This window comes from Macaca nemestrina, chromosome 8, assembly GCF_043159975.1.
Source record: "Macaca nemestrina isolate mMacNem1 chromosome 8, mMacNem.hap1, whole genome shotgun sequence".
Lineage (NCBI taxonomy): Eukaryota > Metazoa > Chordata > Mammalia > Primates > Cercopithecidae > Macaca > Macaca nemestrina.
This window is the reverse complement of record NC_092132.1, coordinates 19,334,836-19,362,257: the sequence shown is the minus strand read 5'-3', so window position 1 is coordinate 19,362,257 and position 27,422 is coordinate 19,334,836. Positions and strand designations below refer to the sequence as shown.

The following is a 27,422-nucleotide window of genomic DNA, read 5'->3' as shown; positions in this document are numbered from 1 at the left end:
GTTTATGTTATCTTTAAAAAAGCCTGTTTCACTTGGTCAAAGGTTATTGATGCTATACTTAATTCCTGTGTCATATTGTAAAATAATTCCTAGATGTAATCATCTTAGGTTTTGCCTTTACTTATTTGATACTCATTTAAGATGGCAAAAATGATTTAGTAACATTTATTTTGGTTATTTGAAAGCTTTTTTTTCTTACTCATTGATTCTTTCACGTATTTCTAATAGATAAGACTGCTAGTGCAGTGAATTCTTGTAGATGAGGTATTATTCTATCTTCTATTCACTTGTATTGATTCATCCAGCGGATAGAATTTAAAATCACAAGTGCTACGATTTTAGGGAAAATAATCATCCTCCATACTCTGGAGGTTACAAAATAAACAAATTTCCAGTGCTCAAGTTGCTCAAAACATAGATAAAGGTCAGGCAAAGTTACATGTAAAATTAAATGACAACTCAAATTTTTTAAATGGAAAAAATTAAGGAAGTTTTGTAAAAAATAAATGGTTGGGCAAATAATGTAGACAGTTCATAGAAGAGACTGAAGATGGGAGTGGCTAAAAAAGCTTTTTATAGAGATTGTGTTGTCAATTGTATAACCTTTGTATACTTATTATACAGAGAAAAAACCCTTGCTGCTTAAACCCTTTGATTGTGTTTCTGTGCAAAGGTTTAGAAGGCTCTTTGTTCTTTGAAATACAACAGGCCATGCTGTCAAAGTTACCATCATATCTCCATCCTATTTAATTCATAACATCTCATCCCTCTGCTCTCTTTGTTCCAATAGAGAGCCTTGAGCTTTCTAGAGCCCCAACTTTCCACTTTCATTGTTGCCTCCTCACTCGCAAGGCTATCCAAGGTTCCCTTGAGGCCAACAATGGGATCAGCTCCATATTCTAATTCCAAACAAGCTTGCAGGCCACCATGAACTTCTATGTCCAGGTCACAAGTGCTGGGATAGGCTCCAGCCACCCATGACCCTGAACTGAAATAATCGGGTAAATAATTATCTTGTTTTTGTTAATCTTTCTCATATATATCTATATATATATATGTGTGTATATATATATATATGAAAGACTATATGTATATATGAGAAAGATTTTTCATATATATGGAAGATTATATATATAAAATAATTTTCATATATTTTATATATATATATATAAAGTATATATGAGACAGAGAGAGCGAGAGAGTGCTCACATTTGTTTCAATGTTTACCATTAGAAGTGCTTTGGTTTTTGTTTAGAAGTTCGGTGATGTTTCTGTGACCAACAATATGCTGTAGGAACTTAACTTTGCTTGTATCAATGAACCTATTTTGTTATAAATCCTTTCACTTAAAGTCACAGTTTTCAAGAACCTGTGGATGACATTGAGGACTTGTTGTATTTTCAATTCATCCTCTTGTTTAATCCACATTATCGCTCCATGGAGTAGATACAGTAATTTTTATTTATATTTCACATATGAGAGTCAGATATTGAATAGGGGAAGGTATAACCCAAGACTTAGGACTTGGATTCTCAGGCTCTTTCTTTCACCCTCTACCTCATTTGGAGGTCTAAAAATTGGAAAACAAGACAAAGAGGATATAAAAGATATATCTTTTATACATCTTTTTTTTTTAACATCAAAAAAATTGTCAGAAACAAAACCTTCATTTTTCAATGTGAAGGAAGTTTGTGTGTGTGTGTGTGTGTGTGTGTGTGTGTGTTTGTTTTGTTTCCCCATGGTTTTGAGTTTCCCAACTTTCTTGCTTTCTCTCCTGGGCTAAAAATCCCATAAATTTCCTTCAACTGATTTCCAGCTCAATTATGCAAACTCAAGAGACTTGTGTAGCTTGAATGCATTTGAAGATAACCCTTAATTAGCGATGCTTGGGTGAAATCCTTAGGCACTGGTATCTCATTCGTTTTACTGGGGCTTTGGTATTTTACTTAAAGGATCAGAAGTGTGTAATAACAAGGTGAATTATGTGGTCATGACCTGAAACTCATTATAATCATCATAAAACTTTTGATTCTTTCCCCTCCCTTTGCCAAAGTCCTTGGAATAGGGGAATAACTTAGAATGTTAAACCACTGTGCCTCCAGATGTTTTTGACACAAATTCACTCCACAAATATTACCTATGCATGATCGTGAAGCAATGATACTTCTTTTCTTCTGTCTAGGATGTGGTTATAAGGCACTTTGTTCACTAACGTAGGACATGGATGATTGGAGGTGTCAGAAACAGGAATGGTACCTGCCCAAGGAAGGAGGGAAAGCTGGGGTGGACAAATGGCTGGTATACCTGGGATCTGATAGGGAAGGGCTAGACAGGTGACTGGTACAGCTGGGATCTGAGTTCAACAGAAAAGCACTGGAATCTACTCAGAGGAAATGATTGAAAAGCCTGTGGGTTAACAGCATCAGGGACAACTGTCCACAAATCATGAGGCCCCAGTTTCTGAGCTGAGTTGAAGGGCAGAGGAAAGGAAGTTAGGAAGGGCTAAAAAGAACAGGACAGTATTACAGGAGTTAGATGATTAAAACAAGAATTTAAAACAAGCTCAAGGAACATGTCAGAGATTCAGTTAACTGGAGTGGAGAATGAGATCCTGGCAGAACCAGTAACAAATATTTCTTTATTCTGTATCTATGTATTAGACGAAACCTGCTCTTACCACATCACAGGTAAGAATAAGTTTATCCATCAGATTCACAAGGGCTTTTTGAGCACTTATCATGTTTGTAGTAGGTGATGGGAATTCAGTAGATGAAACAGAAAGGCATCCTGCTCTCAGGCAGTTTATATCCTAATGGAAGGCGAGAGATAATAAACATAACAAATAGTTGAAGTTAAATAGAGACGACATTTAGTATGTAAAAGGTAATGTGTAATGTGAAAAACGGGGGTAGGGTAAACAGTATTGAGAGTGCTAGGTGTTCAATCAAAATCAATGCAGACTTAGGTAAATGGAAACTTAAACAGCAGGGAGAACACTTCCATCTCAGAAATCTCAAGTGTCTCAAAATCAAACAGAAGGGGACATATCTTTTGGAGAGGGGGAGAGGTAAAACTGGCAGGGAAGTTTGTTGGGGCAAAAGGCAAGAGGGCAGTGTAAGAAGGTGGCAAAATCAGGTTGCTTCAGCAGAGAAATTGTTTTTCTTTGTGGTTGGCTGATTCTCGGAATGAGTGTTGAGGAGGATATTCTGCACCTGAGATGCTTAGTGCTTATGTAAACTTGAGGGCAAGTCAAAACGTAGGGGCCTGCAGGGAGGGGAGAAGTCTTGCTGAAGTTCGGTCAAGCCAAAGTTCATGGGTAATGGTGAGCCCTTGGTCACCAAGGAGACTGTTTATGTGCCATGTTCAGTAGAGTGGTTCAGGAAGAGCTCATCGAGAAGGTGACATAATAGCAGAGTTGAAGTAAGTGAGAGAGCAAAGACTGGAAAGCTGTGAGGAAGCAAAACATACTTATATCAAGGGAAAGGCATTCTAGGCAGAGGGAAAGGCTAGTGCAAGTACTGAGGTGAGAGTGCAGCTGTTGTGTTTAAAGAATAGGATGACGGACTGTATTTCCCAAAGACTTCCCTGATAATATCTTCTATTCCACGTACTCCTTTGCAATGTGATGTTGCCATGTTACCATGAGGAAGTGGAGTTTATTACTCCATGCCCTCAAATTCTGGCAGGTCTGGTAACTGCTTTAACCAGTAGAATATGGTAGAAGTGTTGATGGGCCAGTTCTAAGCATAGTCTTTAACTGGCTTGGTAACTTCTACTTCCTGCTTCCTATAACACTTGCTCTTGGGACTCTGACCCTCAGAACACTGAATGCCATAGTTGCTGTGCTATGAGAAGCCCAAGGCATGTGGAAAGGCCATGGCCAGAGGCATGTAGGTACTCTGGTCCACAATCCCAGCTCAGCTCTCAGCATCAACTGTCAGTCACTGGAGTGAGCAAGCTACTGTGGACGTCAGCCCATGGATCCTTCAGATGACTTGAGACTTAGCTGACACTGGACTGTAACCACACAAGAAGTCTTAAAGCACAAATGCCCAAGTTGAAGTCAGTCAATCCACAGACCCAATAGAGAACACAACAAATCATTTTAAGCCACTGAATTCTGGGGTGGCTTGTTATGGAACAATAGATGACTAAAATAAATGAAAAGAGGAACATGGTAGCTAGAGGAATGTGAGCAAGAGGGAAATTAGCAGGAGATGAAGTCAGAGAGGACTTGGGAAGTTCAATTGGATATTTTCTTGTAACAACATTGAGTTTTGCTTTGAGTGAAAGAGAGAACTGTTCTGGGGTTATGAAAGAGGAGTGACATGATCTGACTTCCATTCTAACAGGACCCCTCTGGCTGCCATGTGGGGAATAAACTGTGGATACTTTGGTAAAAATTCAGGTAAACAAGGTAAATAACACCTTGCTGGTATTTATGTTTCAGGTTGGACAGGTAGAGGGGTGGGAGGTGAGAAGGTGTTGCTGTCTGTAAATATTTTGAAAGTAGAGCACAACAGTATTTCCTCATGGATTGAGACATAAGAGAATGAGATTGCCAATAATGTTTGAGATACTAGAAAAGGATGTTTCCATTTTGAACTGAGATGGAGAATACTGTTGGAGGGCAGGCTCAAGGAGGCAGACCAGGGGTATATTCATTAGAAACAGTGTTGGCCATCTCAGTAGAAACATCAAGTAGGCAATAGGACACCATAGCTTTGGAGCTGGCAAAGGTGTCAAGGTTGAAGGTGTAAATACAGGAGTCAGCAACACGTGGGATTTTTAAAGTCATGAACTAATGAGATCCCCTAGGGAGTGAATGTAGTTAAGAGAAGAGAAGAAGACTGACTGACCCCTAACACATTGCAGAGAAAGCAACTGGGAGAAGACAAAAAGTTGGCAAATTAGACTGAGAAGGAACAGTCAGTGACACAGGAGAAAAACCAAGACAAGGAATATGCTGGAAATCTAGCAAAGGAAGCATTTTTAGTAGGAAGAAGTCATCAGCTGGATCAAAAGCATTTAGGTCAAGTAAGAAGAGAACTGAGAATTGCCCCTGTATTCAGCAATGTGTGGTCTTAGCAGAATCATCGAATTTCCTCTTTCGGTTTCTCCTCACGCACAACACAATATTTACTGAGCATTTACTACATGTCAAGTACTTCCCAGGCTTTGGGGATAGTAAACCAAATAAAATGTTCCCTCAAGGAGTTTACAACCATTCAATTGATTAAACCGTATTTACTGCACAATTACTACGTGTAAGACGCTGTACTAAATACTATGAGAGATATAAATGTGGTGTAAGATATGTGTTTAACCTAATTGGAAACTTTAGACAGAAACACACAGACTTGTAAATTGCAGTATAAACAAAGCCAACAAGAAATGTCAAAATGAAGTATAAAGTTTCAATAAATGGCAGCATACAAGACTAAATGCTCTGTGATGAAAGGATAAGTAATCTAAATTGCAAAAATGTAGAAAAGCTTCATGAAAAGGCACACAAATAAAAAAGTGCAGGGTTGGGGAGCCTATGACATAGACATTGGAGGTCAATAAATGAGCAACTTTGAGGATAACAGAAAATGAATATAAAAAGTAAGTGAAACAACATGGGTGAACCCGAAGGACATTTTGCTAAGTGAAATAAACCAGTCACAGAAGGAAAGATACAGTATGATTTGACTTACACGAATACCTAAAATAATCTCATAGAAGCAGAGAGTGGAAAGGTGGCTTCCAGGGGCTGGGAGGAGGATGAAATGGGGAGTTACTGTTCAATATATATGAAGTTTCAATTATGCAAGAAAAGTATGTTCTAGAGATTGGCTGTACAACATCATGCCTATGGTTAACGATACTGTACACTTACAAATTTGTTAAAAGGACAGGTCCTATGGTAAATGTTCTTACTGCCATAAATAACAACAAAAACTTAATAATTACGAATTTCTTAAAAAGTAAGTAGAGATATATCAAGAATGGATGGGGCCACTTGTATGACTTTGGAATTTGATCTTTTCTGTGCTATGGCAAGGGTGGAGTTTGGGGGATGAAGAGGTTTTAGACCTTTGGATGTATCATGGGGTTTCTATTTTAGGATAATTCAATCTAGTGGTGGAAGTTAAGATGGAGTGTGGATGGGGGTTGACAGGACTCAGAAATAATACCACTGACATGGGTTGCTACTTAGAATAATGTAGGTATTTTAAAGCCTTTTCAGTCTCATAGAGGCTTTCCCTCCTCACTGATGGGTGTGTGCTTGTACATTTAGGGTGGGGTATGTGTGTGTTTAAAAAACATCTCTTTCTTAATGCATTGATTTGTAGGTACTCAGTTTTTGCTGCCAGAAATGGAATCCATTCATTTCACACTCTAGCTGTCACTAGTATTTAAGAATTTAACTGCAGTGCTTGGGGTTTCCTTAGATTCTACAACAAAAAGAGCTTAATTTGTTTTAGTATTTATTTTTATCCTATTTTCTAGTGTCATAATTTTATTACTCACAAGCATTGATAAATCAGTGTCTTCTGTTATAATTTTTCACCTCTCTCTCTCTCTCTCTTTCTCTCTCTCTCTCTCCTCTTTTAATGTAATGCTCTGAGCATGGTGCCTAGCACTTATCTCTCAAAAAATAATACTTCATTCTTATCTTCCCTATCTCTTTTTCAGTGTTTGGAAAAATTGTTCAGTAAATATGCCAAAGTAAGGTAGTTTTATTTTTAAGTAATTATTTACTTTTTGTATTGTTTTAAATCTCTTTTTCTTTTCCTATAACCTAGAACTCTCTCAACATTCTCTTTCATTTAAAAACATTTACAGAACACTTATTATATAGGTAACTGAAACATGAACAGGACCTACCCTCCATCCCACTGAAGGTCTCAATTTCCTAGGAGATTTGGACACTGGTTTAAATCATTGAAGATTGAATAAAATAACAAAGGTTATATAAACACAAGTAAATTGCTGGGTTTCTTAGGTTTTTATTCCAAATTTTATTAACATATTTCTCAGTGTTTGATAAATTGTTTAAATTCAAATGCATAAATTTCACTATTTTTTTCCAAAGCACTCTTAATATTACTGCTATTTTATCAAAAATTTATTTTATTTTATCTTTTCCTTGTTTTATTTGTGATTTTGTGTTGTTGTCTTCCTTCTCTCTTCTAATGGCTTTAAATATTTATTTAGTATGTATTTTAGTTTGACGGTGAGTTTATTGTGTTAGCATTTCCTTAGTAATAGTAATAGCATAAATTAATATTCTTTTTGCTGGGTGATTACTCAATTAATACTACTACTTTGTATTGTGTGCTTGTTTTTTTTTTTTTTTGTAAACATATCTTTGTAGGCTACAATTTATTGTGTTTTATTTTGAAATTTAGAGGAGATCTTTTTTAATAGAAACCACTAGGATGTCCACAATAAATGGTTATTTCTGACACATGCTGGAATTTCCTTTTTATCTGACAAATTTACTATTGCTATTCCTAGAGTTCTATTATGTTCTATTATGTATCTTATGTGTAATAGATGCTTTTAAACTCTTCCTCTTTTAAACTCATTTGAAAGATAACTGTAACTCATCTAATTTTCCTTATCCTTGAACATATTAACATTAATATGGGTTTTTAGGGTCAGTTGCAGTGGCTCATGCCTGTAATTCCAGCACTTTGGGAGGCTGAGGTGGGCAGATCACCTGAGGTCAGGAGCTCGAGACTAGCCTGGCCAATGTGGTGAAACCCTGTTTCTACTAAAAATACAAAAAAAAAAAAAATTAGCTGGGCATGGTGGTGGGTGCCTGTAGTCCCAGCTACTTGGGAGGCTGAAGCAGGAGAATTGCTTGAACCCAGGAGGCAGAAGTTGCAGTGAGGAGAGATTGTGCCACTGCACTCCAGCCTGGGTAACAGAGCAAGGCTCCATCTCAAAAAACAGAACAAAACAAAACAAAGCAACATGGGGTTTTAGGACTCTTCATATTTTCCCTCCTAAGTTTTTCTGTTTTAAAATTAGCAGAGTACTTCTACTCTTTGAGGAACAGGAATCTAGGCAGCCTCTTGGCCTACCCTTTGTTAGCAGATGATGTCAATTTTAGCAAATCTGGCTACAGGTGTTCTTAGGTCCTTCCAACAACCTTAATGGACATGCCGGCTCCAGATCAATGGAAAATGGGGCTCGAAAATGGGGCTCAGTCAATGATAATTTAAACTGTTTTCCAGCTGTTCTATTTAACACCTAGAGGGCACGTTAATATCACTTCCATTCTGAGTTCCTTTTCAAGGTAAGTGTTATCTGCGGCATTGAATTTCACATTAGCCATATACTTTCACCCATAGACACAGTCCACGTGAAGGAATTCTGGAGAGACAACTGCCTGGCAGCAAAACGGACTGTGCCCTAATTTTACAAAAACTTCTTAGAGGTTACAGAGGTGAGAAAAAAAAACAACGTATGTGTTGCTAGCATGAAGGTTGGTCTAAATGTGAAGTAGCCTTGACATCTGGCAATTTGCAAAGATTTTGTACATTACAGGTACTGTAGTTCAAGGCTGGTCATAGGACCAGTGGACCAAGAAACAGGGATATGGTTTGGGGGGGCAAGGTAGATGCTCTCTAAGAGCAGTCAGCTGTTATCAATTTTTTGAAAAGATCAACATCTAAGAGTAAGGCCAGGACAGTACATTTAAGAGTTAACCATGACTTTTCTCAAAAAAGTGACAAAAAAACAAGTCTGAGAAAGTACCTTTTTGTTCTCTTTGTGGTTTGGAGCTAAGAAGTGTAAATGGGTGGAGGTACGCTTGAGCTTTACATCTTTTTTTTGTTTTTGCATAAAGATTTTAGTTCTTTATACTCTTGGGCACCTTTTGCTTACATACATCCAGCTCAGCTTTGCCCTGCATGGACAGCAAACCACAGCACATGAAAAGTGCCACCAAAAACAAAGTGAGGCTAATGTCACAGATATCACGAATTCCCCAAAACCTAAAAGGGATGCTTACATTTTCCTTGTCCTTTAGTCTAAAAGGTAGCTTTAGCCCAGAAGTTAATGGGACAAGTTATCTTGTCATGTCTATGAATAACAGAATAAAGTCCACAACAGAGTTTTGAAAAACTGTATAGATACAAAAAATAATAATAACCTCAGGACTATTTGTACAAAAGGGCAAACTACTGGTGTGTCAGCAGCTGTATTTCCTAATGTTACACTGTGCCTACAGTTCTAACTTGTAACTACTAAACAGGAAGGTATTTTTTCCTTTCTCTCAGTTCACTCACCTCCTGTAATTTATCTTACATTGATAGTGAGCAATTACAATCTCCACAAAAATAAAATGATAGGCCCGTTAAATGTATGTTTTGTATAACCACAACAGAAGGAAGAATCCCTAGTTTCCCCAAGACCAAATATAATTTTATTCCAAGCTTCTCAAACTACCTGTGGGAAAAGGATAATTTTATTTTTTTTAATTTCTAATGCTGATTGTTTCATAAAATAGAATAAAAATCAATTACTACAAAAATTATTTAAAAGGTATAAAATGCAGCTCTTTTTTTATCATTAGATTCAACAGACCTGAAATTTCTTTGCCAAACGTCTATAAAAGTTTCTAAAGACTTACTCTCAATTTCAGTACTCATCTTGTCAGAGATAAACATTTGCAGACCTGCATTGGCCTGTTGATGGCCTTGGAATATAACCTTTCTACAGTTAAATATTCTGAGTGAATATTGTGATTAATATTTTTTGAATGCAGATTAATTGAAATCTATGTATGTATGTATGTATGTATGTATGTATCTATCTATCTATCTATCTATCTATCTATCTATCTATCTATCTATCCATCCACCCACCTGTTTATCGTCTATCTATGATTTACCCATCCATCATCATCTATCTTTACTTTGTATATTATTGCTTCCTCAGTTTGAGGTCATATGCTTAAATGCTATGTTATTCTATTTTCTTTTCTAAATTTGTTTACTTGTGGCTACAAAAACATCTCTCACTAATGGATCCCAAACCAATTGCAAGAAAGCTGGGAAGAATGTGTGTGCTCTCTCTCTCTCTCTCTCTCTCTCTCTCTCTCTGTGTGTGTGTGTGTGTGTGTGTGTGTGTGATGGTTATTTCTATAACAATTTACTGCAAAGTGTTAAAAACTTGTGGGAGAGTAGTCCCTTGGCTCTGGTTAGTGAATGTTCTTTTTATGTTTTCTGACTGCAGATTTTTAAGTAAATAATAAAAGTCACATTAAGAAATGAATCTGTTTATATTTTAGGCTTCGTTTCCTTTATTTCTTAATATTAATCTTAAGGGTAATGTTTTGATGGCAGAAATGCTTTTGGATATTCTTTGGTTATACCTCAAGGTTTTCACAATGAATAGCTTAACTGACCAATCTTTTTTCTTTTTTTTAGACATTTTACTGCTGTTGATTTTTTCATCATGGTGTTCATTTTTCAAAATTATGTTCTGCTTAGTTTGAATCTTAAATTATTTGTTACTTCTCATTTTTAAAGGTGAAGGACTTAGTTAACAATCTTTTTCAGTCCCTATGTCTTAATTCTGTTTTCTATGACCTGCAGAGACCAAAATTAGCATATCTGAGACCTACCACTCATTGTAATTGCTTTATCCTAGATTTGTGTTGATTTTCATCTAAACCCTTATCTTCTGAAACTCTAAAAGGGAAAATCTGAAGCTATTCATCTTCTTGTATCTTTAATATTACTTATCTTCCTCCTGGACTCACGTAAGATTATCCTTGCATTTGGAGGGAAGGGAAAAGTATTTTTCTGTCTACTCTCTTCTAGATTCTCAGTTGAAGCTCTGCAGCAAAAGATAGATTAATGAGCAAAGAACGAACAGAAGTTTACTAATGTATATATCTCATATGTACATGAGAGAAACTCAGGGATAACTAACTTAAAGGCTTGGTTAGAACTTGGACTTACATAGCAAAGGAACAATAAATTTTTAGAGAAGTGACAAGATAGAAGAAAGGGACCTTTAACCTCTAGGAATAGTAAATTGTGGAAATGCGAATATATGAAAAGCTAGTGGTAGACGAAGTGTAGTTGGTAAAGTTTATTCTGCAGACCCTTCTGGTACCATCCCATCTCCAGGCTGACAAGGATCTAAAGTTGTCTCTATCTAAAGGTGATTAACTTTCATCTTTCCTGATACAGAGGTGAAGAGGTGCACTTTTGCAAATTTACTTCCTAATTTTAGGAAAACAGGTGGAGGACAGAGCACTTCTTCTTCTTCTTCTTTTTTTTTTTTTTTTGGTATCTATATCTTCACAATTTTTTTACTCAAAATTATTATTATGCTAAAGTGGCATTTTTGCTACCCATGACATTTAAGGTCATAAAACTTAAAAATTAGAGGAAACTTTTTCTCTTCCAATATTGTTTCTAAGAATAAAATCAATGGCAAATTAAAATTAATGTCTATATGAGATTTCATATCTGGGATTTTAAAAGTAATGTGCAGTGAAAAATCACATCTCTAGTTACACAAAAATAAATGCAGATCATGGAATAAAAACAAGAGCTAAAGAGTAAAGAGAAAAAGGAGATAAAAACACATATGACATTCTCTTCTGAAACAGCACCTGGATTTGAGAAGAAAATTAAGTTGCTTTCTTGTATAGCACGGTAACTAAGACCATGGACTCTGGAGCCAGATATCTATGTTCAAATCTATCTGACACCATTAATGTAATTGTGATTGGGGTCAAATAACCTCCTTAAGTCTGAAATAAGTGGGGATGAAAGGACTACCTTTCTTATGGTATCATGAGGAATAAATGATTTAAATAAATGATATTTAAAGCATTTAGCATAGTGGCCAAGTATATCAAGATGTATCAAGAATAGGTATCAAGATGAATGTGACATACTTTATGTTCTTTGAGAGCTATCAGTAACTCCTATAAGCAAAATATAAAGCAGTGAAAGTTAAATGCTTGAAGATGAACAAATGATGGACAGATAGATGAGCATAGCAGTGTGGGCATTAGAGTATCAATTCAATAAATAAAGAAACTGAGACCCAAAGAGTTTGTGATCTCTTGGTTAGCAAGATCACAGGCTGAGAATACAACTTCTTTTGCCATCTCCAAGGAGAGAGCCAAGGAGGGAGGCTTTTTGTCCTCTGTGCAGCATAAGCTCAATTTCTTTACTTACTAGCTGCGTGGTCTTTGGGGAGTTGTTCAGCTGCCCTGAGCCTTAATTTCTGTATCTATGAAACAGAGATGATAGTAGTACTTACCTCTGAAAATTGCTATGAGTATTAAATAAGATGATGTGTATAAAGGGCTGTGCAGAGTGCCTGGTTTACAGCAAACATTCAATAGATTTTAACCTCTATTAATAGTAACATTTTATGTCATCTCAATACTATTTGTGGAGAGTAGATTAGATACCTGGAGATACATAGTCAAGTTTAGTACTATTTTTGTATCAAAGTTTTGCTTCTGAATAGAGAATACAAGACAGGAGCAATCAGAAATAATAAATACATAAATACTACAATTACAAGGCAAAGTCTTCCCAGAAGAAGTAATTAATTGCAAAATGAAGTGACATGAGTTTTCCTCCTTTCCCTTTAAGCTCCCACAAGAGGCTATAAAATGCCTCAAAATATTCCAATGTATGTGCTTCAGAAAAAAAGAGAAGAAAAAAACCTGTGGACAATGCAGTTTATATAAAGTCCCTTGGGCAATTCCTGGCACCCAAAACGTGTTCAATATAGGTTGAATTGCTTCTTTATGTAAATGTTTCTATGCCTTCTCCACAAATATCCAATATCCCCAAAGTATGTTTGTCAACCTCAAGGTCTGAGTAATGCCAAAAAAGAAAAAAAAAAGAACAAAAATACCCTGTCCTTTGTAGGGGAAAGTTATGGCATTCATTTGCACATAATTTGGATTAATAATAAAGCATCTAGAAATATATGCTTTTAAGGGCTGGTTTTAAAATGTAATAAGGCTAAGCCTCTGAAAGCTGTCTTTTTTTTGTTTTTTTTGAAAGATGATTGTGGCCTGAATGATAATGAGTGTCACTGACAACCAAATAAGTTAGAGAACTCTTGGAAGCAAGACTTATGATGAGAAAAATCACAAGTAGTTCTAAGGTGCAGAGATGCTATTCTGTGAGGCGTTCAGTTGCTAATTCAACGTGAGTTCCCTGAGGCCTGGGGACACAGAGCAACCTGTGTCGGGCCCTGGAGGCAGCCCGTGAAGGGTGGGGTAGAACCCTGTTCAGGTGCCCAGGTTCCCATCAAAAAGACAACACATACACTCACAAGTCAACCAAATTACATTGTCCAAGGTCAATAAAAATTCTGTAATGAGGAATTACAATGCAGAATGAGATTCAGGCCAGATGAGAGGCATAAGCAGTAACTTCTTTGAGTTATGGGGACAAGAAGGCACTGAGGAATGCAAGGTCCAGGGAAGGTTTTATGGAAGAGGTGAGATCTTGAGCTGAAACTCAGTGGATGCTCAGCAGCAGAAGATGCATGAAAGAGCTGAGTTGCCAGGACCATGAGAATAGTCTGCTATATAAGGTGAGCACACAAAATAATGTTCTGTACTTGGGAAACCTACTGGGGCATCTCTTAGAATTATCATGCTATGGCTTGATAAAATGTGGTAACTAGCGACCTAGACTCCTCAGGGAGGGTGATTTTAGTAGCCCCTCCAGGAAGGTCACCTACACTGACAGAGGCACTAGCCAAAGTTTCACAAGGAATCTAAAACAGTGTCAGAGAAGGGAGATGATGACCATCATTTGTGGCCTCAGCTCTAAATGCTACAACAGATTACTTTATTCCACTAAGTTTTCTGTTTATAAATTTTCTCCCAGAAATTGTGACTAACAAGAAAATGTAAGAATCTGTGACAGATGGGACAAACTTAACGTGCCCCACCTAGAGCATTTCAGGGCAGTGTTTCCAATGCTTGATTGTCTATTGGGAATAGAATAACCCAGTTCCTTTGTCTTAAGTCATGACCACCCTAGGGTATATTTTATACTTCAGAGCCTTCTGTAGAACAGGCTGCAGTTGGAGCTTCCTGAGAAATCACACGTCAGCTTCGCTTCTTCCCTTCCCTCTCCTGCTTCCTGCCTGCCTTCTTGTAAGAGAACATTCTTAATACATCATTTATACTGGGATTCCTGCATCAGGATCTGCTTCTGGACCTACAAGAAACATGCATTGGATGTGGATTGAGCAAAAGTTTAAAGGACAGAATCAGCACATTTAATTTGCTTGAGGTAACTGTTCTCATTTAGGTAGAAAAGGAGTGAATGAAAGTCTGAGAATGAGTTTGGAAATCCAGTTATTGGATGGTGTATTGCAGAAACTTAATGAAACTAAATAAATTCATAATATTTTTTGCCTGCCTATCAGCTGAGACAGCTTATTACATATGCAACAGCTTAGATTCAACTGAAATGTAATAGAGTTTGTGTTCTTTGTGCTACAAGAACCCATGACTTTCTACCTAAGGGCGCCCTCTGCCATGATAATATGCTTGACCTGATGTCAGGTGGGCTGAAATGCAGGGAATTAATACCCTCAGGACAGCTGTCAACTAATAGCTAATGGGAATTGTTAAATTAAATATTTCAGATGTCTTACTGCTCAGGTGAGTCATCTCTGAGGCTGTTCTGCTCCATCTCCTGGAGACTGAGACCTTGTTTCCTACAATGACATTCCCCTTTAGCTTCTTTTTCTTGCCTCTCTCATTCTCCAGCCCCCTACTGATGTTTCTTGGGATCCCATTTCAAATCTATTTGCAATAATCCTGTGTCAGGGTCTACCTCTGGGGGAACCCAAATTAAACCATGCAGTTTCCACCTCAGAGCTTTCCTACTCCTTTGAGTGCCCTCTCCTGAGATACAGCATCTATAAGAGGCAATTTACCTATGGCACTACTCTGTAGTTTTGGGGTGTGCTTCTTCTGAAGTTATTCTACACTTTGTAACTCATATTTATGAATATAGTTAGTAAGGATACATACTTTTGTTTTTTAAATTGTGACTATGATCTTAACAATCTTGAGTGATATTGCAGACAATACATTTGGGATAAAGAAAACCAAGACTCATATTAAGGAAATCATAAACCATCCCAGAAGTGGTGTACAGCTGTTCTGCAAGTCACCAATTCAGGCAGTATCTATCAAGTCTTGAGCATGCTTAGGGTACTGTGTGAGAACCAATATAGTTGTGAGTGTGGATGTGACTTTGAGGAATACGTCCCATAGTCATGAAAGCAAAGAGGATGTTCACATTGGTTAATTAAAAAGGAATGAAACTGATTTCAGTATGCGGCTTGCTCAGAAGATGTCCCAAGAATTAGCTTTTAAGGAGGAATTCTCTCCTGGGTTTGAGTTAAAGAAGTCAATCCTGAAATAAGTGAATATCCAGACCCCCAGAGTGGCTGGTTACTATGTTCTAACATTCATTAGGTTTCATGAGATGTAACACAATTGATTAACATAAATCATTCTATTTCACATTCTACCTCTCAGAGTCTTCAGTTTTTGCTAATTGCTTTATGTGAGTTTGTCTTGTTTCTACAGGATTTGAGATGTGTTCTGTAAATCCAGTGTATTGTACAATTTTAAACATATACGATGACTTCACCCACTTTTTAATTTCGCAAGAGTTTATTAAGTACTTATAGTGCTCTAGGCACTGCCTTCTGAGAACAGATGCCCACTCACTACTGCAACCCTATGTCTCCCCTTGCCATGAAAAAACAACAGAGAACACATGGTCTTGACCTGTAGGGAGCTCCTGGTCTAGCTGCAGAGACAGAAAAAGAAGGAGGAACTTGTTAGTGTGGTAAGTGTTGTGACTGGAAAGGGTAGGGAATAGAGGAATTTCAACCAGACTCAGCTTCAAGGTGGTAGGGAAGGCTGGGGGCTGAAGTTGGGGCCTGGGATAAATTCAGAAGAGGTATCCTCTAAATTCTTATATACATACACTGGGACTTAGTCAGTTGGAGGGAGGGCATTGGAGGTGAAAGAAAAGGCGCAAGCAAAGTCCTAGACATGGAGAAGCTCAGGGGGTGTAGGAAAGCAGCTGGAGGTTCCGCAGAGCTGGAATGTAGAGTTGGCTAAGGGCTGGCAAGAAAAGGGGGTAACCTGGAACATGAAGGGCTTGAATATTGTGCTATGTAGCATAGGCTTTCCTTGAAGGGTAATAGGGAGGGACAAAAAAATTTTGAACAGGTTAGTAAAAAAATCAGATTTTCACTTTTGTTCATTCTGGCTTCTCTGTGGAAACTAAATTGTGAGAAAAAAGAGTGGAAGGAAGGCGGCCATTTTGGAAGGTAGTACAGTAGCCTTGGAGGGATGAGGTGACACACTGATTGAGTCAGCATGAGTGCAAATAGAGAGGTGTAGAAATGGGTGTTCACAGGGCAAGAAAGGCTATGTGTAAGAAGGTGGGGTGGGGTAGGGCAGGCAGGCATGGGAAGGAAGTGCATCACATGCAAGTAAGTGAGCTACGCTGCAAGGAGGTATGTTTCAGCCTCTTAGCCTTACTTGGGGTGGGGGGTGGGGGTGGGAACGACCACAACCTCCTTCCTGTTTCTGATTTTCCTGTCTGATGTTATCTCTGTGTGAAACTCTTCTAGAAGATCTTTGGTCAAGTGTGACAAGACCTACCACAAACTGTACCCTTTCATCTGCTGACAAAACCTGCTGACAAAGCAAAAAATCTACATTCTGTTCTTTGTCTCACAGCTGATTAGCTGAGATAATAACTTTGCTCTCCGAAGCTGACTAAGAAAAACCGCAACCACTACCGAGAAAAACATCTCCAAATGTTTTGGAAAGTTAGCAAACTGTGACATCTGCAGTTTGCAAACTGAACAGTGTTAAACCACATCATTTGCATTTGTGTTTACCCCTCCCTATAAAAGCCAAACTGCCTAAGAGGCTGAGCCATTCCCATCATCTTCATATAAGAGTGGTTTCCCTATTGCAGTAGCCTAAATAAAAGCAATCTTTTAACTTGTCTGTTCCTTTGACAGGATTGGTGCCATGACTCAAAATGGGACCATGCCTTCAGATCTCCATCTGCTCCACCCAGGTAATAAGGACACTTGGAGCCTTTATGCTCCATTTGTGACTGGCAATACAAGGACCTAAAGGTGAGCCCTATTCCTAATTCAGTGTTCCAGACTCTTGTCTGTTGGTAGCATGGTAGGAATTTAATTTTCATTGACTGTGCAGTTGATCTCTAGTGCTGAATTTCTGTGTGTGTGTGTGTGTGTGTGTGTGTGTGTGTGTGGTCACTTGGTAATCTCTGTAAATGAATTAAATGGTTTGCAGATATTGTGTCTCTGTTAGGTCAGAAAGATGTCAGAAAATTGGGTTTGTGATTTTTGTTTGTTGTCTATTTTTTCTCTATTTTGAACTCAATCAGGAATTTCTACCCAGTGGAACAAAAAGAGCCATATAGAAACAGGTGAGTTATGTATTTCTGTGTTACGCCTGACATATGGCTGAGATTTTAGAATTAAAATGATAAGTTTTCTAGATCGGTATGTATATTTATGTGTCTGTGGGTATGTAATATTTTCCTGCCTCCAGATGGTATTACTAAATTAGACTATCAAAATTCTTAAAGGTACTATTTTCTGATTGACTTAGAGCTTACTAAGGTCTTATATACATAAAATATTCAAAAATTTCTGGAAATTAAGATAATTGCATTTCTACTTTTAATATTCTTATATATACTAACTAAAATATTCTAAGAATTTAAGTTCACATAATTTAGGTAAATTTTGGCAAATGAGACTAGCTTTATATTGTTGGTTTAATTAAAACAGTTATGTCTTCTGAGTTCTCAGTATTAGGTATTACACAAGCACACAATTTAATCTACTTGGGCACATTCTTCCTCAGCTTATACAGGTTTCTTGGTTTAATAATCTATCATTTTAGTTACTATATATTTATAATTATAAAAATACAAATTTTCACTTAGTTAAATTGAATCACTGTTTTGACAAATGTTAATTCAAAAGTAACTAATTCCATCTTATAGTGTGTCATCTTGGCTCAAGACCAAGATCTTTTGATAAGATAAAACTTTACACTGATGCCAAATTTGGTAAATTAATGGGCATTCATTAGATACCTAGATTATCTAACTAGAATAAAATACTGAAGCATTTATTACTAAGTATAATTTTCTGCTTATAGACTTTTTGCCTATTATTTTTTATATAATACGGAGAGTCTATATATTTGGGTGTGTTAATGAACATGTTTATTTTTTTGCTACAGTGAGTTGTATTATAGGGATGTTTATTACAGCAAAAATTACGAGATGTATATTCCTAAGATGTTAGTCTGCTACGAAATAGTGTGTATGAAAATAATTCAAAATTATCCACTGAAAAAGACTCTTCCCTTGACCAAACTTGAGTCAGGCTCCTTGGAGCATTCTTCCTAAGTAGACTTTGACCTTGGTTTGCCCAGTCCAGTTTTAGCAAAGATTCCTGCTTAGTGAATTTATTAAGAATTTACTAATTCTTGATATTAGACCACTGGATATTTGATCAAGTTTCTCACTCTCCTCTCTGGATATCTTCGTTTTAGAAAGTAGTTTTATTATTAATAGTTTTATTAATTAACAGTTTTATTACTAAAAATAATTTTATTAAGTCAGTTTAGCAAGAATCCCTCTACCTTGGATATCTAGTTAATTTTCCATCTGCTTACCACCTTGCTGTACTCCTTGGCTATAAATCCACAACTGTCTTTGCTGTATTAGAAGTTGAGCTCAGTTCCATACAGAAACCTCTCTCCCTTACTGCAGCAGTTTGAATAAGATCTATCTGGCAGTTTTAATACATATCCAGTAACTTTTCTTTTATACTACCTCCAAGGTTTCTCTATGCAATAGGAGTTACTGTAGTTAAAAGTTATAATCAAGGCCGGTCACGGTGGCTCACGCCTGTAATCCCAGCGCTTTGGGAGGCCAATGGGTGGATCACGAGGTCAGGAGTTTGAGATCAGCCTGACAAACATGGTGAAACCCCGTCTCTACTAAAAATACAAAAATTAACTGGGCGTGGTGGCGTATGCCTATAATCCCAGCTACTCAGGAGGCTGAGGCAGGATAACTGCTTGAAATCAGGAGGCGGAGGTTGAAGTGACCTGAAATTCCTCCACTGCACTCCGCCTGGGTGATAGAGTGAGACTCTGTCTCAAAAAAACATTAAAAAAAAAAAGTTATAACCAATATATATCAGTGAGATGAATGAGACTCTAGTAGAAGTGACTGTGGCAGGAAGGAACATTTTGAGTGCAAGGTATGCAGGATATTTTTTTGTTAAGGAAAACAAGAGTAATTTTTTTCTGAAGTCAAATGAGTAGTTATTCCAGGATGAGAAATGGGAAAGTGTAGGGCAAAACCCTACAAAACCCTAACTAGATAAAGTTGTAGGAGGTTCATGGATAGGAAATTTTGTTTCTTGTAGTCACAGCTGGCTAAAGCTTAATGGGTTTGTTTACAAAATGTTTAATATAAGCGTTAGTATCAAATATGCAGATGCAAAACTAGCATTTGTTTTATTCTCTATTAAAATATTTTATTTGGATTAGTGTATTCTCTTAATAAGAGTTTGTAAAATATTTTTCTTTACCTTCTGAGTAATCTACTTAGAAGATAAACATTCAGAATCTCATCAGAATAATTTTCTGTGCTTTGTACTGACTTTCTCGAGTCCTTGATTGTTTAAGAGAACAGTCTTCATATAAAAGAGATGAAGTTCTTTGCAATTACGTTACCTCCTATATCTACTCTAAAATTATTTTACATCATTTGATTAAATAGATAACCAAGTACTATTTCTCAGTAATGCATTATCCTACTTAATTAAGTATTCAAATTTCCTGACAACGTTTTATATTTTACCTTCTGAAAATCAAATCCTAAATGGTATCTTTTTGCACTGTCAAGGAAAAAAAAATTTACAAATCTGAAGCTAAGTGAGGAAAACATTACTAAGGGAGAATCTTACAATAGAATGATGCTCAAGATCTAAGCCAGGAAAGTCTCAGGCATGGGGTGAGCAAACATAGCTATTATATGCAGAGACCTTGGGAGAGATGCTTATGGAAAGTGGAAGGGAGTTTGATGCTAAGAGCTGGTATATGTGTAGGGGGGGGGGTGGGGGCGGTGAGGGGGTGGGAGACTGTGTGGAGGTGAGGGATGATGCTGAAACTTACTGGGCTACATCAAATATTGGTAGCAGAGAAGTTAAGGCATGAAGATTGGTTTATGGTTAGGCACATGGAGTGGGATTCTGGGTCTAAGACAGAGAAAACAAATTAGAATGCTGGAGGAGGTTCATATAGATTTGACCACCTAGTGGTTTAGGCAAACCAACCTAAAGTTGTGTCAAGGACAGAGTTTAATCGCCCTATCAATCCTCCACTCTTGTTCAAGGAAGGCTCAGAAAAAGTATCCTTGAACAGAGAGACAAGGAGAATCTCAAGTAGGAGATGGCAGAGTTAAATAGTCCCAGGTCAGGATTGCTCAGTGTTGTTCCTGGAGGACTAGTTAAACCATCTGTTTGGCATGTTGGCAAAGGTCAGTTGTTTTAGTGTCCTTCAGATCAGGCATCTTAAAAGTTGGATGCCTAAAAGGAAAAAAAAGAAATGTTAATATAAAAGGAGATCTTAATGTGAGAAAGACAGAAGTTGAACCCAAGGGTATCCATTCCAGAAGGTTTCAAGAGGTTAGTGGATGAGCCCTTTTGATCATGTAGCATTGATCTTTGAATGTTTTGATGCTCTTGGTAATGCTGCCCAGAGTCTGGGTTACCTCTTCTATCAGAAAATGCATGACCTGAGCATTTCCCCATCCTTTTTTTGTGCTCCAGTCAGGGCTTGTCCAGAGAAAAACAGAACCATGCATAGTCTGCTAGCAATGATGGATCTTCATAGGTTTGTAACAAGTCATCAGACTTGAGCTTGCAGTAATTCTTCAGAGCCTGGGGGCCAGCCACAAGGCAACCTAGGGTCTCAAATGGGATCTGGATAGTAAGGTTTTCTCAGTGACTATAAGTAATACAAAAGGAGAAACATTGGAAGGTTACTTTAGGGGTTTATGACTAGATATTGAGAAAAATTGGAAGATTTGAAAATTTAGTAAAAGTGCACAATTTGGGCAAGATAACAGATTCAAGTACAATTTATTAGTAGTTACAAAAACTACTAATTTGTCCATAGTGTGAGAGAAAGTCAGTTAAATCTCTACCAGAGAAGAGAGAGTCTGCATAACTATCAGTTACCTGCAGTTTACAAAGTGGCACTAAATAGCTCAAACACAAATTAACAGGATCAGAATCTGATAATCCAGAAAGATGTGCTGTGATTTCCCATGGAAACACAAATTTTCTTTCTACAGTTACTCCTCCTGTTTTGATCAAAGACAATCTCAAATAAAGATTATTCTTGATCACAAATTAAAGTTGGTCTCATGAGATTTGGCCTGGTTATTTGCATAGGTGCAGCAAGAGTGGCAATTTACATATAGATCATATTATAGTTGCTTTGCTGGAAGTTTTCATAAAGAATGTCAAATTGGACTTTTCAAAGCCTCTTGAGGATAAGAAGCCAAGCCAACAACTCACATCAGATTATGCATGCAGTACCTATCGATTTGGCAGGCATTCCTTTCTTCATGAGATCCCACAAATATCCTAAGATTCCAGAGCCTGCTGGGAAGTGATATTCCTTGCTCACCTACAAAGCTGCGAACCCTGCAAAACCAGGTTTCAAGCCAGTTTTCACAAGAGGAGCTTTGTAAGCATTGGCCCCATAAGGTCAACCTTAGTTCCTAAAAGTGTCTGGTCATATCTGATCAAATAAACGTCATTCTCAAATGTGACATCCAGGCAAAGCCTTGGTTGTATTACCAATGTTTTTGTGCCCTGTTAACAAAGAGGACAGACTCTTATGGAATCTATGCAAATAACCATATTGCCATGAAAATAAGAAGACTCAATGAGAATTTCCAGATTTTGAAAGGGTGAGTCAGGGAAGAAAAGAAAGAAGTTTCATTTCTGTTTACTAGAAATTAGCATAGTCTATGAAATTGTTATGAGTGATGAATAGTTTTTAAAAAAAGAGGACGGGTTTTCTTATGTCCAGAAAATAGAATATTAGGCCAGGCGTGGTGGCTCACATCTGTTATCCCAGCACTTCGGGAGGCCGAGGTGGGTGGATCATGAGGTCGAGAGATTGAGACCAGCCTGGCCAACATGGTGAAACCCTGCCTCTACTAAAAATACAAAAATAGCCGGGTGTAGTGGCACTCCCCTGTAATCCCAGCTACTCGGGAGGCTGAGACAGGAGAATTGCTTGAACCTGGGAGGCAGAGGTTTCAGTGAGCCGAGACCATGTCATTATACTCCAGCCTGGGCAACAGGAGCAAAACTCTGTCTCAAAAAAAAAAAAAAAAAGAAAAAAAAAAAAGAAAGAAAAGAAAAAAATAAAAGAGAAAATAGGAAAATAGTACATTAAAGGAATAGCCCTATTCCAAAAAAGTCCCATAATTATCCATCATCAGTTCATTCACTCCTAAGTAATTAGTTCTTGTCCCACTTGATCACAGATTAGTAGTCTTATGAACCCATCTCTTTTTCAACTAGAGTTCTAGAATTCTTGACTCGGTTCATTGTTTTGGTCCCAAAGTTATTTAAACAACGTAATTAGAAACTTTTACACAAGAGTACCTAGCATAATCCTTTTCCATGTATCTCTGAGTCAGTCCTTTTTGGTTGAAACTAAGTCCTCCATAGATGACAAAAGACTTAAAATTGCCGTGGTTAACATGTTTTTGATAATTTTTGAAAGTAAAAGATCTGATGAAGTTTGCTATAAAAATAATACAATTGGCAGAAAAATTTAATTGTCATTATGGCACTTAAAGTTGCCACAGAAAGTTTCAGAGAAAATATGTGTAAACATAATAATTAATTTTATTTTCTAAAAAGGGTGGATATTACATCAAATTTATGAAAGTGGATGGGCATAATTTTTATAGAGAAAACATTTTCAGATATAACATGATCAACTGGGCGCAGTGGCTCATGCCTGTAATCCCAGCACTTTGGGAGGCCGAGGCAGGTGGATCTCAAGCACAAGGTCAGGAATTGGAGATTAGCCTGGACAACATGGTAAAACCCCGTCTCTACTAAAAATAAAAAAATTAGCTGGGTGTGATGGCAGTTGCCTGTAGTCCCAGCGACTTGGGAGGCTGAGGCAGGAGAATCCCTTGAGCCTAGCAGGTGGAGGTTGCAGTGAGGTGAGATCGTGCCACTGCACTCCAGCCTGGGCAACAGAGTGAGACTCCATCTCAAAAAATAAAATAAAATAAAAATAAAAGAAATACATGATAATCATGAGACATAATATGTCATGAATATATCAAACATACAGTTAGAGTATATCAAGAATGCATTTAGATTATCAAGCACAGAGATTCAGTATATTTGTATAAGTTTAGGAAAAAAATACTCATGTAGAACAAAAATGTATTTTTATAATGTGGACAACTCAGAAGACATAGCTATCTTTATTTATTAAATCAATTATATCAAACTACTCTCAATGGCCAAAGGTTTATCTAAATTTGGTGAACTTGTATTTTTTTTAACATTTTGTTAAACTTTTATAAAAATACTTTTTTCACACTGACGATGTTAGAAATTTGATTATCCTAATTTCAAGGAAGTTCAAGAATACTTATGTAGGCTCTCATTCATCTCTAAGTCAACCCAAAACGAGCTTATTTAAGGTGTATTATAATTTAATGTGGTAATACCATCTGGAGGTAGGAAAATATTACACAAACAAAATGTATGTGCACATGCAGAAACACACATACATAAACATATAGGCAGACATAGCCAACTTACAGCTTTAATTTTTAAATTTTAGCCATGACTTAGGCATAATCACTGAAATGCAAAACTCACTGATTCATATAAAAAAACAGAGTATTGTCTGGGCACAGTGGCTCATGCCTGTAATCTGAGCACTTTGGGAGGCCAAGGCAGTCAGATGATGAAGTCAGAAGATCGAGACCATCCTGGCCAACATGGTGAAACACACTGTCTACTAAAAATACAAAAATTAGCTGGGTATGGTGGCATGCACTTGTGATCCCAGCTACTTTGGAGGCTGCGACAGGAGAATCACTTGAACCTGGGAGGTGGAGATTGCAGTGAGCCGAGATCGTGCCACTGTACACCAGCCTGGTGACACAGCGAGACTCCATCTCAAAAAACAAACAAAGAAACAAAGTATCATCATTGCCTCGCCTTTATATTTTTATAAGGGTAATATTTTTGGTAGATGGGCAAGTTGAAGTAACGTGTTCAATATGAGAACTGAAGCATCTTCCCCAATATTTGTGTAGGAGACCCATAAGCTACCCTTGGCTCTGGTGTATAATTCTAGGGAAGTTGTGGACCCAATTTTAAGGGAGGCATAGAGGAGAGACCAAGCAGTCATCTGGTGTCTTCAGAGTCCACCTGAGTGGTTAAAACATTCAGCCTGTTTCCAGTGAGCCCTTTTAGCCCCAGGCTGTTGCTCTCAGTGCCCCGGGCTCCTCTAGAGCCTCCTATGAAGGGACAGGACTTAAACCTCAAGTGATTATAAGGAATTGAGGGGCCAGAGTGGGAGAGGAAAGGTCTGGCAGGAGTGGACAGAAAGGTGGAGGAGATAGAGGGTTGAAAGAGGAAGATCCAAGAATTAAAGGGAGCTGAAGGGAACATGGAAGACGGTAGAAAAGAGAGATTGGGGGATAGGTGATGGAAGACACAGGTCACAGGAGGTGTTGCGGAAGGAAGACTGTCTTTGAAAGAAGCAATGGTCACTGAAAAGTTTTTGAGAGAGAGCATTTTTTTTTCTGCCTCTTTGTACCAAATGCCCACCACCATCAACAAAGCATCTATCGCTTCGATGAGATCTTGGTGGTGCAGGATTCAATAACCCTTTGCAGAATGAGACAATTTAGAAAAATTCTACATTCTCCAAAGAGGCCATTGAAATTTAAGTTGTAAAATATTACCATTTTTTTCTGAAGAAAGTGGGTGGAATTATTACCATAGTAACACAAAGTACACCCCACAGTTGAGGGATCTGGAGAACAACAGCCAAACTGACGATTTCTCATGATAATGGAAGGGACACCTGCCAGTGCTAGAGGCCTTGGGATTTCAACTCAGTTATGATTCTCAGGAGAGAATGAGGGGCTTTCACCACACTCAAAAATGGCAGAAGGGAAAGATAGAAAAACAGAAGAAAATGACAAAAATGAGAGAAATATAAGTCAACTTCTCACTGTGCTACAACAGACAGATGTCTGGAACACTGGATTAGAAATCATGACTTACCACTGTGGATCCTGATTTCCCCAGTCACGGAGAGGCACAAGGAGTCCAATAAGGCAGCACTGGGTGAAGAAGGCAGGAGCCAGGGGCAATGGGCATTTTGCCCAAGTCGTGGCATCATTATTGTCAAAGAAAAGAAGTTTAATCTGGACATTAGTCTAGAAAAACTTTCTGAAGAAGGGGAGTATTGCAATAAGAGTGGGGCAACAGCATAACAGAAAGATGCTCAAATCCTAATTCAGAGAAGGGATGAGTGAGCAAAGTTTTTAAGATACTTGTGGGAAGTTGAGGGGAAATTAACAAAACCCTGCTTAAATCTGGGGGGAGGGGAGGGAATTCTTAAAACTTAACAAACATCCTCAAACATTATATGAATAGGAGAATTGAGACAGGAAATGTTGGTTTGTGGTCAGGCACATGGGGCTGGGTCTGCACCCAAAATGGAGCAAACAAGTTAAAGTGAGAAATTCACATAAAGCAGAGGGCCTGTTAGTCCTGTGCAAAACAGCCAAAAGTTGTTTCAGCTAACAATCAAGCACAGTCTTCCTAGCCTCCTCAGTGCCCAAAATTGCCCTTGAGATTTCCCAGAGGATCTCTGAAAGTTGCAAAGATGTGTTCTTTTACTGTGGGAAAAGATGAGAGTTGGAAATAGGATGATTTGATATGTTATCATTGATAAGATGTCTAGGAAGTATTGTCCAATCAGAAGAGATGCTTAGATTTGCACAGGTTAAATTTGTATGGGTAAAATGTTATTACCATAAACATGTTTAAAACTGTATTCTACATAAGAAGTTTCTGGAGAATTGTGAATGTGTGTGTTTTTTTTTTCTTTACACTTTTAAGATTACAGTGTTAAATGTTTATCAAGTTACATTTCTACAGCTAGCAGGATAACAGATGTGTTACTGGCACTCAGACCTCATCCAAGGGAACGTTTACTGGGAATTCCCAAGTACACCACAAGCCAAATAACTTCCAGCATTTCCCATCTTTGTACTTTCTTCATTCCCATCTTTGCCCAAGTCATCTGGTTTTTCATGGACCACCATTGTGTGGCCAATGATGGAGTGGCCTCCTGACAGTGAGATCACAGAATGTTCAATAGACACATTGCCGCACCATCTTTTCCAGCAGTCACATTGCCCAGGTGTTCAACATGCCTCTCTTGATCCTTTGGTCCACCATGTTTTGGAGATAGAGGATTAAAGTGAGGACCGGCACTAGTACAGCCTTGTATATTATTTGCAAACTGATGAACATGGAATCTGCTGTCCTTCAGGCAATCCTGTAATGTGTCCCAACACCACAACTTGTCCATTTTCCTTCTGCTTGAAATGGATAATTCTCTGTACCAGGCCTTCGCCCTTCAACATGCACTGATGGGGCTACCCTCCTGTCTGAGTTCTGAGGATTGCCAGGGAAACAGGAAATGCTGTAAGAGATGACAACACAAACCCCAGAATTGTTAATGTTTTCACTGTCCATGATATATTTCTATTTATCGGACTCCTGGTGTTGCTTTGCTTGATGTTAGATAAAAACAGTATAGTGTTATCAGTCATAATTCATTATATTTTCAAAATGTAACTTGGTTAAAACTTTACTTCTTTTACTTGGAACCAATATATGCTAGGCTGGTAGTTTTACACTGGGGATTCACTTCACTTATCTTTGCATTTTTATTAATACTCTAATGTTCAGAATCTACTTCAGATTTACTGACTCTACTTGATAACTGATATATTTTTAGTAAATTCTAATGAAGTGCTAGGTATTTGCGGCATCTAATGTTTCAGTATTTTTATGTTATATGTGAAAATGTTTTCTTTGTAAGGTTATATATAAGCATTTTTATAAATTAGATATAACCTCTTTGAAAATATTGCTAATACATTGTATTTATAGATATTTTGTCTAAAATGTTTTTTGGATTGAATTTATTTTATTTTGTACAACAG

At 37.6% G+C, this 27,422-nt stretch overlaps 1 long non-coding RNA gene and 1 pseudogene across 4 annotated transcripts in view; both read right to left on the bottom strand.

Annotated features, from left to right (window-relative positions):
- LOC105492774 (uncharacterized) overlaps positions 1 to 25,794 on the bottom strand; it is a 53,283-nt gene extending 27,489 nt beyond the window's left edge. For all 4 annotated transcript variants that reach the window (XR_011606758.1, XR_011606761.1, XR_011606762.1 and 1 more), the window contains exon 1: positions 25,465 to 25,794. This is a non-coding gene — a long non-coding RNA (uncharacterized lncRNA). The remainder of the gene's footprint in view (positions 1 to 25,464) is intronic.
- A 567-nt stretch (positions 25,795 to 26,361) lies between these two features.
- Positions 26,362 to 26,837, bottom strand: LOC139355297 (superoxide dismutase [Cu-Zn]-like; annotated as a pseudogene).
- Between the last annotated feature and the right edge of the window lie 585 nt (positions 26,838 to 27,422).